The following is a 13560-nucleotide window of genomic DNA, read 5'->3' as shown; positions in this document are numbered from 1 at the left end:
TTGCTTATTCCGGATTTTTTTTACTTGTTTTCTTGTTCGAACAATAAAAAGCCATTCATTGTACATGATTGTTACTTTTTTCTCGTTTTTTTTTTTTTTTTTTTTTTTTCAATTAAATTATTTTCTATACTCTACTCTTGATTCATATGGATAATTAACACATTTATGTATAATAAATATAAGGGGTATTCAAAATTTAAGTTTACGCTCTATTCGGTAGCCGATTCTATGGAGGCAAGATTTTAAATAGGATCCCCACTATAGTGGTGTAGGGTCAACAAGTTTCAACATACAACGATACCAAACCGATTTTTATTAAACTATAATTTTCTATTCGTCCGCGTTTTAGAAAAACTATTAATGAATTGGGGAATTATATTGATGTGTGTTTTTAAGAAGTTGTTCCATTTTTGGAAATTTATAACTATTTATTTAGATAAGTTAAAGTAATTTATGAAAAATCTGTTGTACTCACCCTTTTTTTAAACCATATTGATGGATTCATAAACTATCAGATGAGTTTTATAACTTTCGATTTAAGTAGATTAGCATGAATCATTGTTTTCTTCTCTGCAATTAATTAAACGAACTTGTTGAGTCTAAATTTAAATATTTCTCGATGCAACCTATAAATGATACGAAGATCGAACAGGTTCGGCAGTTTTACAGCAAACGGGTAAAATGATGAGTTTTATAACTTTCGAATTAAGAAAATTTACAGTATTCGGTATTTTTTTCTCTGCAATTAATGAAACGAACTTGTTGAGTGTAAATATAAATGTATCGCGATACAACGATACGAAGATCGAACAGGTTCGGCAGTTTTACAGCAAACAGGTAAACTGATGAGTTTTATAACTTTCGATTAAAGTAAATTAGCAGCAATCGATGCAACGATACTCAGATCGAACAACGATACGCAGATCGAACAGGTTCGGCAGTTTTACAGCAAAGGGGTAAATATGTATGTACCGGTATCTTGACACTTCGAAACTATGGTCTCAATATTTACTTCTGTGTCTACAAAGATTCAAAACAAAATATTTATTTAGCATAAAATTGTCTTAATCTGAAATCTCTTCGAAACAAAATAGTTATTACGGAGTATTATACAAAATTTTGGGGACCTTTAGACCCGTCCGGGTGGATTAATATCGCAAGAAATGTGAAATTTTATATAACATATTTCCAATGTGTGGTGATTAAACTTTTTATATTTAGCTTAAAGTTATAGCTGAAAATCTTTCAACTGATCCGATATCAAAACTAGACAACTTATTTCTATTGAGACCTTTCACACAAACTGTGATCATCCTCAATATGACACTATGTATGTTGTTATAAAAGTGTTTCTATGAATGTATTTTAATTAACACTTCGTTGACATCAATGTTTTAAAGTGTGGTGCCAATGTAGGTGCGTTTTTGTGTCATGCAACTTTCCAATAAAAAAAACTGAAAAATTAAAGCGCAGCTGGAGCCCTTTTGTCTTCTTTTCATGTTATAGAAATTGATAATTATAAAAACAAGTGAATTTTTATTGTCAAACTTTAGAGAGCTCAACAACTTAACTAAACTATAGTATTTCTAAAAAAAATTAAGAAATACTTTTACTTTTAAAACAACCACAAACAAATCTATTGTTGGTTTCAATAACCATACCATCCACAAAAACTTTTTAAGTGCAATTATAAATATGGGTCAGGAGGATGTTTTTTTCACTTATTTGCTAAATTATAATTTAATAGAAACAACAACTGTTTAACAATAACAATATAAATTATTTTCCAACAATAATAAATCTCATTTAAAACCATTGAAAATCTCACAAAAATTGCCAGCTATACATACTAGTTATTGAACTGTGAAAGCAAAAACTTTGCATTAAAAATAAAAACTACCATCACAAATCACGAACTCATTAAATTCATTTAATTTATCATCAAGTCGATAACAATTGATATAAATTTCCGCTATTTTTTTTTTATTTTGCATTTTAAACTTTTTTTTTATTTTTTTGCTTCAAGTGGATTCGCGGAATATGAAACTGTCTAAATGAAATCAATGATATCGAGATAAAAATATGTGTTAAAATCAATGCCCGGTATACAGAAATGTGGAAGGGAAACATGTGTGGTTGCCGGTGACATGTAGTAGTAGAATAATTTTAATACATAACACATACACATTTCATACAAATATTTAAGTATATATATATGGAAGAAAAAAATAATGATATATAAAGTTATAGTTAAAGGCAAAAGTTTTCGTAAGGTCATCGATTTTAAGTTAATTCAAAGACATTTTTTTCTATTAAAAAATGTATTTACCATTTTATTCTCAGCATCAAATTTAGCCTTTGAAAACTAAGGTTTAATTACTTTAATCTCCCACTGTATTAAACAAGTGATTGTTTACAAGTGTGTTTGTGATATACATCTCTATACAATCGTTTCGTATTAATGACAATTTCAATTATACTATAAATTCATAACAGGACGACTTTTTATTTATTTATTGAATTTATTTGTACTCGACCGTATGCAAAAGTATTTGGTATATCTGAATTTGTTTTAATTTTTTTTATTGGTTTTTAAATAATTTCAATAACAAACACAAGCTTATTAAACGAATTAAACTAAAATTTAAAAACAATTTTTACAAATAGGATGATAATTTAAAAGCCGCTTACCAAACAACATGATAAATTGTAAACAATACGAAAATAAGTATGACCTTCCCTCAGCAACCTTCAGTTACAGTAAGATTTTCTTATTTTTTCATTTCTGTAGAATATTTGTACAAAAAGGAAACACGAAATCAGAAATTATTGTCAGGATTAAATTGTTAAAAAATGAAATACAAAACGTTAATAAGATCTTATTGTTTTCTTTATTCTTATTTTTAAACAGTTTAATTTCATTTGTCTTAAGTTGGAAAAGATTTTACTACACTTGTTGTGTCATTTGTGACAGATTTATTATTATGATTTCTTTTTTTTTCGCGATGAAAATTCTAGGAAGCGAAAACCATAAATATTTACTTACTTCCTACAATTTATGAACACATGCAAAATTTATTTGATAATCCTACAGGAAGTGTATGTAGTTGTGTTGGTTACCAAAGAATGTCTTTAGGTATTATTATAAAACAAGAGATTGATTTTTCTATGGATTACTAAGGAAGGTCTGGGTAACTATGTGACTTCGCTTTGTATTAGAAAATTCTTCAAAAATTTCAAATTAAGTCGTTATTAGTTGAAAACCTCTATTAAAGACAATTTACTTCGTTTAGTTTATCTGGAGTGAGTAGAGTTGTCAACGGTGTAAAATTTTATATAAAACTACTTCAAGACGGAATTATAAAAAATGACTAAGATAAGGTGGTGTTATCCTAAACATTTGTTTAGTAGAAGTATTTCGTATTTCGACTTTTCGCGCGCAGTGAACTAACTCTAACCAACCCTGATAAGATAGAGTCTTAAGTCCATTTTGCCAAACAGTTTATAATTTTTCAATAACATCCGTTGTCAAAGTATATATATACGTACGACAACACTATGTAATGTTGACAACGCAACTTTGTCAACATTGCAACAATTCGTTGTCGAATCGTTGCAACAATTCGTTGTCGAAATCTAAATTTTATACACATCCGTTGTCTAAATGTTAACAAACGTGGTAAGCTCACTATTAGTAACGGATTGTTTGTCAATAGCGAGCTTACAACGTTTGTTAACACTTAGACAACGGATGTGTATAAAATTTAGATTTCGACAACGAATTGTTGCAATGTTGGTAACATTACATAGTGTTGTCGTACGTATGTACATACTTTGACAACGGATGGTATTTAAAAATTAAAAACAGTTTGGTGTCAATTTGATACCAGGCGTGTATATTTCTTTTTGCTTCTGGGTAGTAATAGAAATTACATTTCCTATCACCCAAACTGAACTAGTTAATACAGGTCACAAATCAAACTTTAATATAAATTTTCTACATATTTGTTTCTTTTATCAAATTACTAATAACAATTCTTTATTTTACTTTCCAACATATAATTCTTAATGTATTTATTTTGCAAAAATTCTTATCGATTTTTTTCTTTGTTTCACTCTTTTTCTTTTGGATTTGACATTCAAAGTTGGCCAAGAAACAAATATTTAGAATGTCAGAACAGTAGCTAAAGAATAAGCAGATGATGTTGGTAACGGTGATGGTGGTGGAAAAAGGCAGTTTTAAGGTTGTTATTATTATAGTAGTAGCTTTTTACCAAAAACAAAAAATCCGTACGCCACAGTTTGAGCTTAAGCAAGCATCAGTGGCAGTCAGCAGCAATATAGCAATACAAACACAAGAAAAAATCAGCAATAGAAAAGAATGGCAAAGAAAAGCAAAAGCAATTCATAAACATTTTGACCTACTTTTGTTAGTTTTGGTAGCAGTACAACAACAACAACAATAACCAAACAATGATTATGACTATGACGACGTCGACGATGGTGATATGTCCTCCTGTGTTTATGTTACCAAGTATCTAAGTATCTTTATGTTATATGTTGTATCTTTAGAATATTTTAGTGAGTGTATGAATGTGTAGTAGTTTTCTGTATCCTGTATCTCTATATATATTGTGTTTTGTTGATATTTCTCTATGTTGTTTTTCTTTTATGCCAAGCAAACACAGATACGACAACAAAAACACAAATACATTCATATAAATATAATTTTTGTCATGGTATTTGTATATATGTAACCAAATGTCCTGTATTTAAAGTCTGTTTGTCTGTCTAAGTTTATTTTTTGCAATATTCCCGAGTATAGAATGGGGGTTTGACAGGAGAATTGTGTCTATTTGGAGTTAAACACAAGCGTTTCTATAATTTTGGTTTTAACTAATAGGAAATATACATACATAAATATATAAATGTTCTTTCATTCTGACTGACAGTCTGCTTTGCTGTCTGGATGGCTGGTTTCGTTGGTTGCTAGTGACATTGGAATGTGTCACATTCTATATATTCCCCCATGGTCTATCTCACACTCTTTTCTGTTTTCCCTATAAATTTATAAATTATACAATAACCAGCCACGCGACCTATATATGTATATGTATGGATAAATTGTTATTAAACAGTATAACTAATAGTTGTTATTACAAAATCTAAGCGAACGATAATAATTTGAAAACAACAAAATCTTAAAATATTTCCTTTAACTTATATGTCATAATAATAAAACTTTCAAACTTACATAAGTATAAGTGAAAATCCCTAACTTGTCTTCATTATTCTGCTTCACACTGTATTGGGTTTATTTAGCAAAAACAACGAGAAAAACAAATATTTTATGGAATTAAAATTACTATCAAGAATTCAGTTATTTACCAATTTCTTTACAAAACTTTAATCTCCCCCTCATTTTAAGGCTCCACAACCCAAACTAAAGCTAACCCCCAACCACTTTTGTCTTCCACATTTTATTGTTTTTGTGGCAAAATTTTATCGCCAATTTCAACGATTTTCTAAATAAAAAAAAAAAAAAAAAACGAAAACATTTTATTTGCTTTATTTTCTGTGGTCTAGTTGAAATTTGCTGGTGTCTTTTATTTGAATATGAAAATAACCCAGCAAAATGTTTTGTACATTATCAAGACATTAATTTTGGAAAGTTAGAATTTTACACAACGAAGCATTTAACAATTAAATCGTTTTTTAAGAATGAAGAATTATTGATAATTTTTTCAAATATTTCGCTGGGTTTGTTTTAAATTTAGAGTATGTGACGCCAGTTTTGTAAAGTTTATGATTGTGTGCGTGTCCTGTTTGGGGTTGGGGGATCATGTTCTTGTTCCGTTTTTTTTTTCTTTTAACCCCTCTATTATCTATTTGTTCATTCTAACTGTAGAGATATATATTTGCAAAGCTTTTTGATGTTGTTGTATGTAGTTTGAATTCTATTCACGAGCAATTTATTTTTGTCCATTAGATGATGCTGTGTTGTTTCTGCTGTTTTGTTAAAAGTTTCATATTACTAATACATCTACACAATTCAAGCAAATACAAATGAATTGCTATAAATATGTGTAGTATATAACCCAACAGTATTTAAAGGAGCCAATGTATCCTTTTTGCACGATATTAGTTTTTTCCAAAAATGTATATATTGCTGAACCCTTTTTAAATTTCTCCTATTAAAGGATTTCTAATCACACAGCTAATTATGTAACCTTATGTTTACAACCTCTAACTACAGGGTATATTTTATAATAGGAATGTTTGCATGTGTTAGTATCTTTTACTCCTTGAAATATTTGTTGTGATTTTCATTTTACTCAGATGGTTAGAGTGAGTTTAGTTAACAATTTGGACTTTTTTTATATTTACTAAGTTTCAATTTTTCCTGATTTTTAGTAAAAGTTTCTTGGGGTGTTGTAAATGTACACCCCATCTGCAGACTTTGGCTTATACTCCTCTCATAAGTAGATAAAATATGTCATGCCACATCTAACACAAAACACAAACAAATGTTGTCTGTATAGAACTCACATTTGTGTGTATGTGTGTGTAAGTTTAAGTCTAGTTAAGTTTCAGTGTCAATTTACAAATGGAAAGAAAATTACTTTAAAAATTGAAAAGAACAACAAGAAAAGCTGTTTAAATAGAAAAACAAAATAGCTTAAACTAAACTCTAGTAGATCAAATAACTTATAAGAAAAGCAAACAGACAAAATGTTTACTCAAACTCATTTTTGGTCATTATTTTTAACAGACCAACAACACTGAATTAAGTTAAAAGAACAAAACGAAAAAAAAAGTTTTATTTTAAAGCCATTTAATGATTCCTTTTCCACTTGTACATAATACAAACAAATGTATACCAAGATAAACTTGCAACACATCATAAATCACTTTTATTACAAAACTAAACTAAATTTCAAGTGAAATTACCGAATAGCAAAAACAAAGCAAAACTTAACTAAAAAACAAATAAAATGAAAATTCATGTAAAATTTTCGTTTTTCTTTTTTTTTGCCATGTCTTAGTACTTTGAACTCAATACTCATTCGTTCATTCATTAACTAAATGTCCTTGTTGTCTAAGCTAAAAGTAATATAAAAAAGAAATAAACTTAAAATTTTATTCCCTACAATTTAACAGTCAGTGGGAAAAAAACAAAAAAAAGAAAGAAAAAGGAAAAAGAACTTTTACTATTGTAGTCCTGATTCAGTTTTGTATTATATGACTAGAATGTTGCTTCATTCATTTTAAATCTTCTGTAGGGATTACAAGTTTTTAGCACACAATAATTAACAATTCAACCACTCGTATAAATTTTGAAGTATTAACTAAACTGTACCACTCTTACATACACACACACGTACTTTCTCGCTCATACACACACACACACCAAACTAAAAAGGATAATGGACAAAATGAGATAAAAATGAAAATTAAAAAAAGTGTAGAAAAAAAATTTCTAAGGCTAAATCTGTATGAGAAGATGAAGGTTTCTTTTCTGAAATTGTTTTACTGTTGTTGTTGTTGCTGTCGTTGATTACGTGCAGATTGCGCAAGAGGATGAGCTGACTATGGTGGAGTACTTACTATATAATGTTGCGTTAGCTTTTTTACTTTCATTCGTAAAAGATTTCTTTGTGAAAAATTTTGCTTCTCTTAGAAAGAAAACTCTCTAGGATTAGTATTGTTATCGGCTTAATTGTGCAACAGCCTTTAACAACAATAACAAAAATGCTACTTACACACGCAGTCATTTGTTTTAAATACTCCACTCACATTTACCATCATCAACACACACTTAACTACACGGTAAACTAGACAAAAAGTTAGAAGATAAGGCTAGAACTAAAAAGGCCTTACATAATTTTACGCAGTAGTAAAAGAGTGGAAAAACACTGATGTTTGGTTCCAAGAGTGAACTTACAATGTATAATTCTTTCTTTTTTAAGAAGGAGGATGAGTGCTGAAACAAGTAGAGAATATGCTTAGTCTTATCTCCCTCTTACAGTATAGATAAATAGACCTTTTTATTCTTAAATACTTCGGAAAGATGATTTTTTTCATTACAAATAGGGTGAGATATTTAGTACGATTTTAGGTACTTTTTGAGATCAACAAATATCGCAGTAGCTCCAAAACATACTCAGTTATAGACTAGTACATAAAACTGTCATCCTTTGAATAATTCATAGACTAATGTATAGAATTGTCAAGAGACCAATCCATAGAATACTCAATAGAATGGCTTAACAACTGGTTCGTAATCTATTCTACAGACATATAATCTGACTACGCAAATTATTCCATAGACATGTCGAAACTATACGTTTCGGCGGCAAGGCCCTTTAAAGGCCTTCTATATTCTAATTCATCCTACAAAACATAAAGCAAAGATACTAGTACAAAAAAGGGTTGTTTTAGGAGCTCATCAAAGTTTTTGCCTTAAATCATCAGTCATTTATAAAGGGTTTTGCTATAAGAGAGCACCAAAGTGAGACCTTATTATCAGTTCGGTAAATATTGAGCCAAAATCCGTGCCATCTCATAATTCAACTTGGAAAATCTTACGATGGGACTTGAATCTCTAACTTTAACTGAATCCGTGCCATTTCATACTTCAGCTTGGAAAATCTTAAGATGGGCCTTGAATCTATAACTTCAAAACATCAGAATTTCAAATATAAAACCTATAGATTGCAGACCAAGTTTTGAAGTACTTAGCAAAGGATCTTAACTAAGCTAATAAGCTGCTATAGATCGTTCCTCACAGCATATGACCAAAATTCAGTCGGATTTTTTGATATGTGTTTTAATTCATTTAACATTGAATCTTCCCATTATTGAAAAACCCTTTTGCGTGCAAATATTCAAGTACCAATCTTTGTCTACGTATAAAGTGTGTAAAATTGTGTATTTTATAAAATTTTCAGTCATTTATGCCAAACTACGTGAAATCAAGTACTATACATCATTTATTACCCATCATCATTTTGATTGTCTGTGTGTTAATTGTTTTTGTTGTTGCTTTTATTATTATTATCAACACACTCTCTTTAACATTTAAATACTTTTTATACACACATTTACCACTACCACAAAATTTTGTTGAAAATATAATTGTATTGTTTTGTTGAAGTTGATAAAAAAAAAATTAAAAAAAAAACGAATCCACAGTCAGTTTATGGCTGGCAACTTTTGAGGGAAATCTATACCCTATAATAGAGTTTTAAGTTTACCTCATAATTGGCAAACATTACAGAAATTAGAAATTAATAATACATCACATAATTTGTAAATTATATTAAAATTTGGAAAACATTTAGTTTATTTTCTTGAATAAAGTGAAGACACAAACCAAAAGTATGAACACTATATTATTCCAGCCATAAACCAAACGGTAATAACCTTTAGTGAGTTGTCTATTATGATAACAAAGTGTAGTTCATTAACTAGTCGTTCTCTATAACCCCAAATAACTCTTTATTTTTATTTCATTGTCATAATTCAAGTTTTTAAATGCCACATAAATAAGATTAGTATATGAGTTTATTACTTTCAATGTAACCAGCCCGCATTTAATGTCCTTAAATAGTGAAATATTTAAATATCACAACACTTCCAATTTCGTTTTGTGTATTTTTTTCATTTCATTTTGTAATGAAAATATTTCTCTAACGGTATAATTATCACAGCATGTCATTAGAGAAGAATACAGGGATTTTGTTAAATATTTAGGATTAGAAATGAATAAAAAAAAGAGAAAAGTGTTAAAGACTCTTTCGTGTATATAAATACAGGGGTAAGGTAATTTAGCACTTATGGCAAGCGGCATGATATGAAATATTTAAAAGGGAAAGGGGTGTATTGTTGCAAGAAAATTTACAGTTTTATGAATTTTATTTACATTAATTAAGTGATGAAATATTCGAAAAATATTATGTAAAACCAAAAAACGTAATTGTTTGACAAAAGAAAGATTTATGATTTTCTATATACTATTAAGAGGGGGGAAACTGGCAAAGTATTTGTTTAGAAAACAATACACACACCATTTTATAATTGATGACAATTATTTTGTTAAGTGCAGCAGTTGTTTTTTCAATTATTTCATCTTTTAAATTAAATAAATAACATACAAATACATATAACACAATGTGAATTATTAATTAATTATGGTATTTAATATAAAATTTTTATATGCAGGTTTTAAGCGACAAAATATATTAACTCTATAAAATATAATATAAAGGAAAATGTTTCAAATAGAGTGTAAATATTTAAAACAATGATAAAAACTGTAATTAATTATTTATTTTGAAAACTGCAGTTTACCTATTTGCCAACTAAGGCTTTTTTTAATATGCTTTGGCTTTTGTGTATTTATTAAGTTTATTTTTATTAATTTATATAAATTTTTTATAAAATTATGTCCTCATTTTTAATATGGCCAGAAGCTAGTTTTATTGAATTTAATAAAAAAATAATTATTGCTAAATAAACAAAAGAAATTTGCTAATATGTGTATGGATTTGTATAACCCAATTGACAATTGTAGGACAAAACATATGTTAAAAGAAAACATACATATGCAATAACATCAAGGTCAAGTTTTCATTCATAAATGCTTGTTATTTCCCGCATTACTGGGAAAGTAAAAAGTAATCTATTTGTCCTGCTGTGAGAAAAATTCCTGTGATGTTGCATCATTGATCTCACGATCATACTTGCTAAGAATAGGGGATTATGATTTTAAACATTTCGAAAGGTTTTCTTAAATGAAAAAGAAAGAACTCTGAAGGTCATTTAATAAAATTGAGAATCTGAAATCGAGGAATAGAGAGATTTTGAGTATTCGCAGTTTTTTAAACTATTTTCTAGTCTATTGACAACAGTACTTACTATTCAGTAGTCTATTAACTAGTTACTAGTCTATTGATTAGTCTGTTGGCCAGTCTTTTCATTAGTTGTATTGACTTTTCAGTCATATACATACAGTCGAGTCCATCAACTAGTATGTATATGAACTGATCAATGGTCAATAGACTTGTCTATAGCCAAATAACTAGTTACTAGTCTATTGATAAGTCTATTGGCCAGTTTTTTTGATTAGTTGTATTAACTTTTCTATTGACTAATCTAAGGACTAGTCCATCGACTAGTATATACTGGTCAATCGAGTAATAAAGAAATTTTGGGTATTTGCAGTTTTTAAAATTGTTTTCTAGTCTATTGTGTAGTCTATTGACATTACTATTTACTAGTCTATTAACTAGTTACTAGTCTATTGGTCAGTCTTCTGATTAGTTGTATTGACTTTTCAGTCATATACATACAGTCGAGTCCATCGACTAGTATGTATATGAACAGGTCAATGGTCAAGTTTATGGACTTGCTATGAACAAGTCTATAGCCAACTAGTCAATAGGCTTGTCTATTAAATATGGACCAGTTTTTGGAAAAGTCCATGCATCATTCTATGACTCGATGTCTATAACCAGCCAAACTTTTATTCTAAACTCTATTGGCAAATTCAGACATTCGATGTCGATGGGAATCTCAATAGAATTTTAAAACATTTTAGTAGATATTTCCTTCGCTTTCGAATGTCAGAATTTGCCCCCTGGTCTGACCTTTATAAGAAATAGCAATGATTTAGAATTTATGCGTAAATAGATATATTCTTCTAACATTCAAATATTTAAAAGCGGAATCTAATACCTCAGGCAGCATCATCATCAAGACAAGATTTTAGGATTAAGAAATTCCATTTACTGGGTTTCATTTCATTTATACAAATTTACTTAAAATTTTTTAAAACAGTCATTGCGTGATGGTATTAATAAAACAGAAATACTTTTATTGTTTATGAAAAATGTTGTACAATATTTTTGTTTAATTGTTGTAAAAAAAGTTTTTGTCGCAACATCAACTATTACAACTACTCTAGTGAGTGCTGTGCGACAACCATCATAACAGATTTATTGTATTATTTGTTTAAATAGTAAATAACAAAAAATATAAATAAATAATTAATTTTTTTTTTTATTATTATTGTTGGTTTATATTAATATTGTAGGTGTGTAAAGTATTGTGTAAAATATATGAATTTATAATAAAATGAACATAACTAGGAAAAAATAAAAACTCAGCAAAACGGAATACTAAAGTTATTTAAAATTCTGCTTTAAATAATAATATAGGTACAAATTAGACTTCTGTGTCGGCATTATGTAGATCATCAGAGAGCTCACGAGAGAGAGCTCTTTGCCTATAACAACAACTCAAAGAGAATGGTATTGAAGGAATACTTGTTTTATTAGTTTCTAGATATGTATGTTTCTTCTCAGTTATTTCTAACTACCGTTGTACTGCCTAAATAACAATCGAATCAAAAGGTGCTGTGTCACTAGCCACGTAACTAGTACAAAGTGGACTATTCCTGCTGCTAAAACTGCAGGACTATGATAAGGATTTATAAGTCTGTTTGTGCGGAATAGTTGTAGTATAATAATAAAACATTTAAACAAATAAATGCTGTTGAAATTAAATTTACGCTTTTTTATAAATCAAAAAAAATGGAAAAAAAATTAACAACAACAAAAAACATCATAATAAAGAAAACAACATTTTTCCAACAAAATTTATGTTGACATTAAAATATTTACAAATGTATGACTAAACGAGTGAATGTAAGGATTTATGTAAAACTTTTTTTCGCATACATACACACACATATACAAATAGTTTTAAAGCAAAACTAGCGGTAATGGTTGGGTAGGGACTAAATATGTCCCTTTATTTGGGAGAGTTTTGCTCTTGTTTATGATATGTTACACGAGTGAAATACACAAAACATCAAGTCAAAAACATATTTTAGCAATTTTCCACATAAATGATTTCATATAAAATTAAATAAAATATAAATTATAATTTATTTAAACAATTAAAACTCTTTTCAAATAAAATATAATTAATTTAATGTATTTTTGTTCATTTTTCTCTTACGATTTTTTTTGTTGCGGCTGCTGCTATTGTTGTTGTTGTTTTTTTTTTTGCCAGCAACTTTTAAATAGCAGATAGTAATTTAAATTATAATAAATTTAATATTAAAAAAAAGTAAAATAAATAAATAAAATAAAATTAAAAGTATACATATTAATGTGAGTCATTTATTAATTATTTGCTAAGTGTTCAAGTACGATTTTATGTGGTTTTATATCAAAATAATAAATTTATATTAAATACATTTAATAATGAAGAACATAAATAAAATTATTAAAAAAAAACAAGGATTTAAAATATTTTACAATAATATAGTAAAATTTAATGATTTAATTGGTTTGGAATTTTATATTTAAAGTTAGAAAACAATTAGTTGTGAAAAGATTCTGTTATTAGACTTCAAGATATAAACCTTCAAATCAAAGTTAATGAGCAGCATCCCAAAATTCATCTTAAAAAACAGAAATTACAATAACAATAAGTATAAACTTATCATAAGCTTGTTAACATTGTAAAGGTCACAACCCATTCCCAAAA

At 28.1% G+C, this 13560-nt stretch overlaps 1 long non-coding RNA gene across 1 annotated transcript in view; it reads right to left on the bottom strand.

Moving 5' to 3' along the window:
• Positions 1-85: 85 nt before the first annotated feature.
• The window catches only part of LOC119607927, a 63818-nt gene continuing 50343 nt past the window's right edge, over positions 86-13560 (bottom strand). Inside the window, exon 3 of the long non-coding RNA XR_005231771.1 lies at positions 86-1020. This is a non-coding gene — a long non-coding RNA (uncharacterized LOC119607927). The remainder of the gene's footprint in view (positions 1021-13560) is intronic.

Source organism: Lucilia sericata, unplaced genomic scaffold, assembly GCF_015586225.1.
Source record: "Lucilia sericata isolate MDLA Ls3-8-SP2 unplaced genomic scaffold, ASM1558622v1 Contig000762F_arrow, whole genome shotgun sequence".
In the NCBI taxonomy this organism is placed as follows: domain Eukaryota; kingdom Metazoa; phylum Arthropoda; class Insecta; order Diptera; family Calliphoridae; genus Lucilia; species Lucilia sericata.
This window is presented reverse-complemented; position numbering and strand designations above follow the sequence as displayed.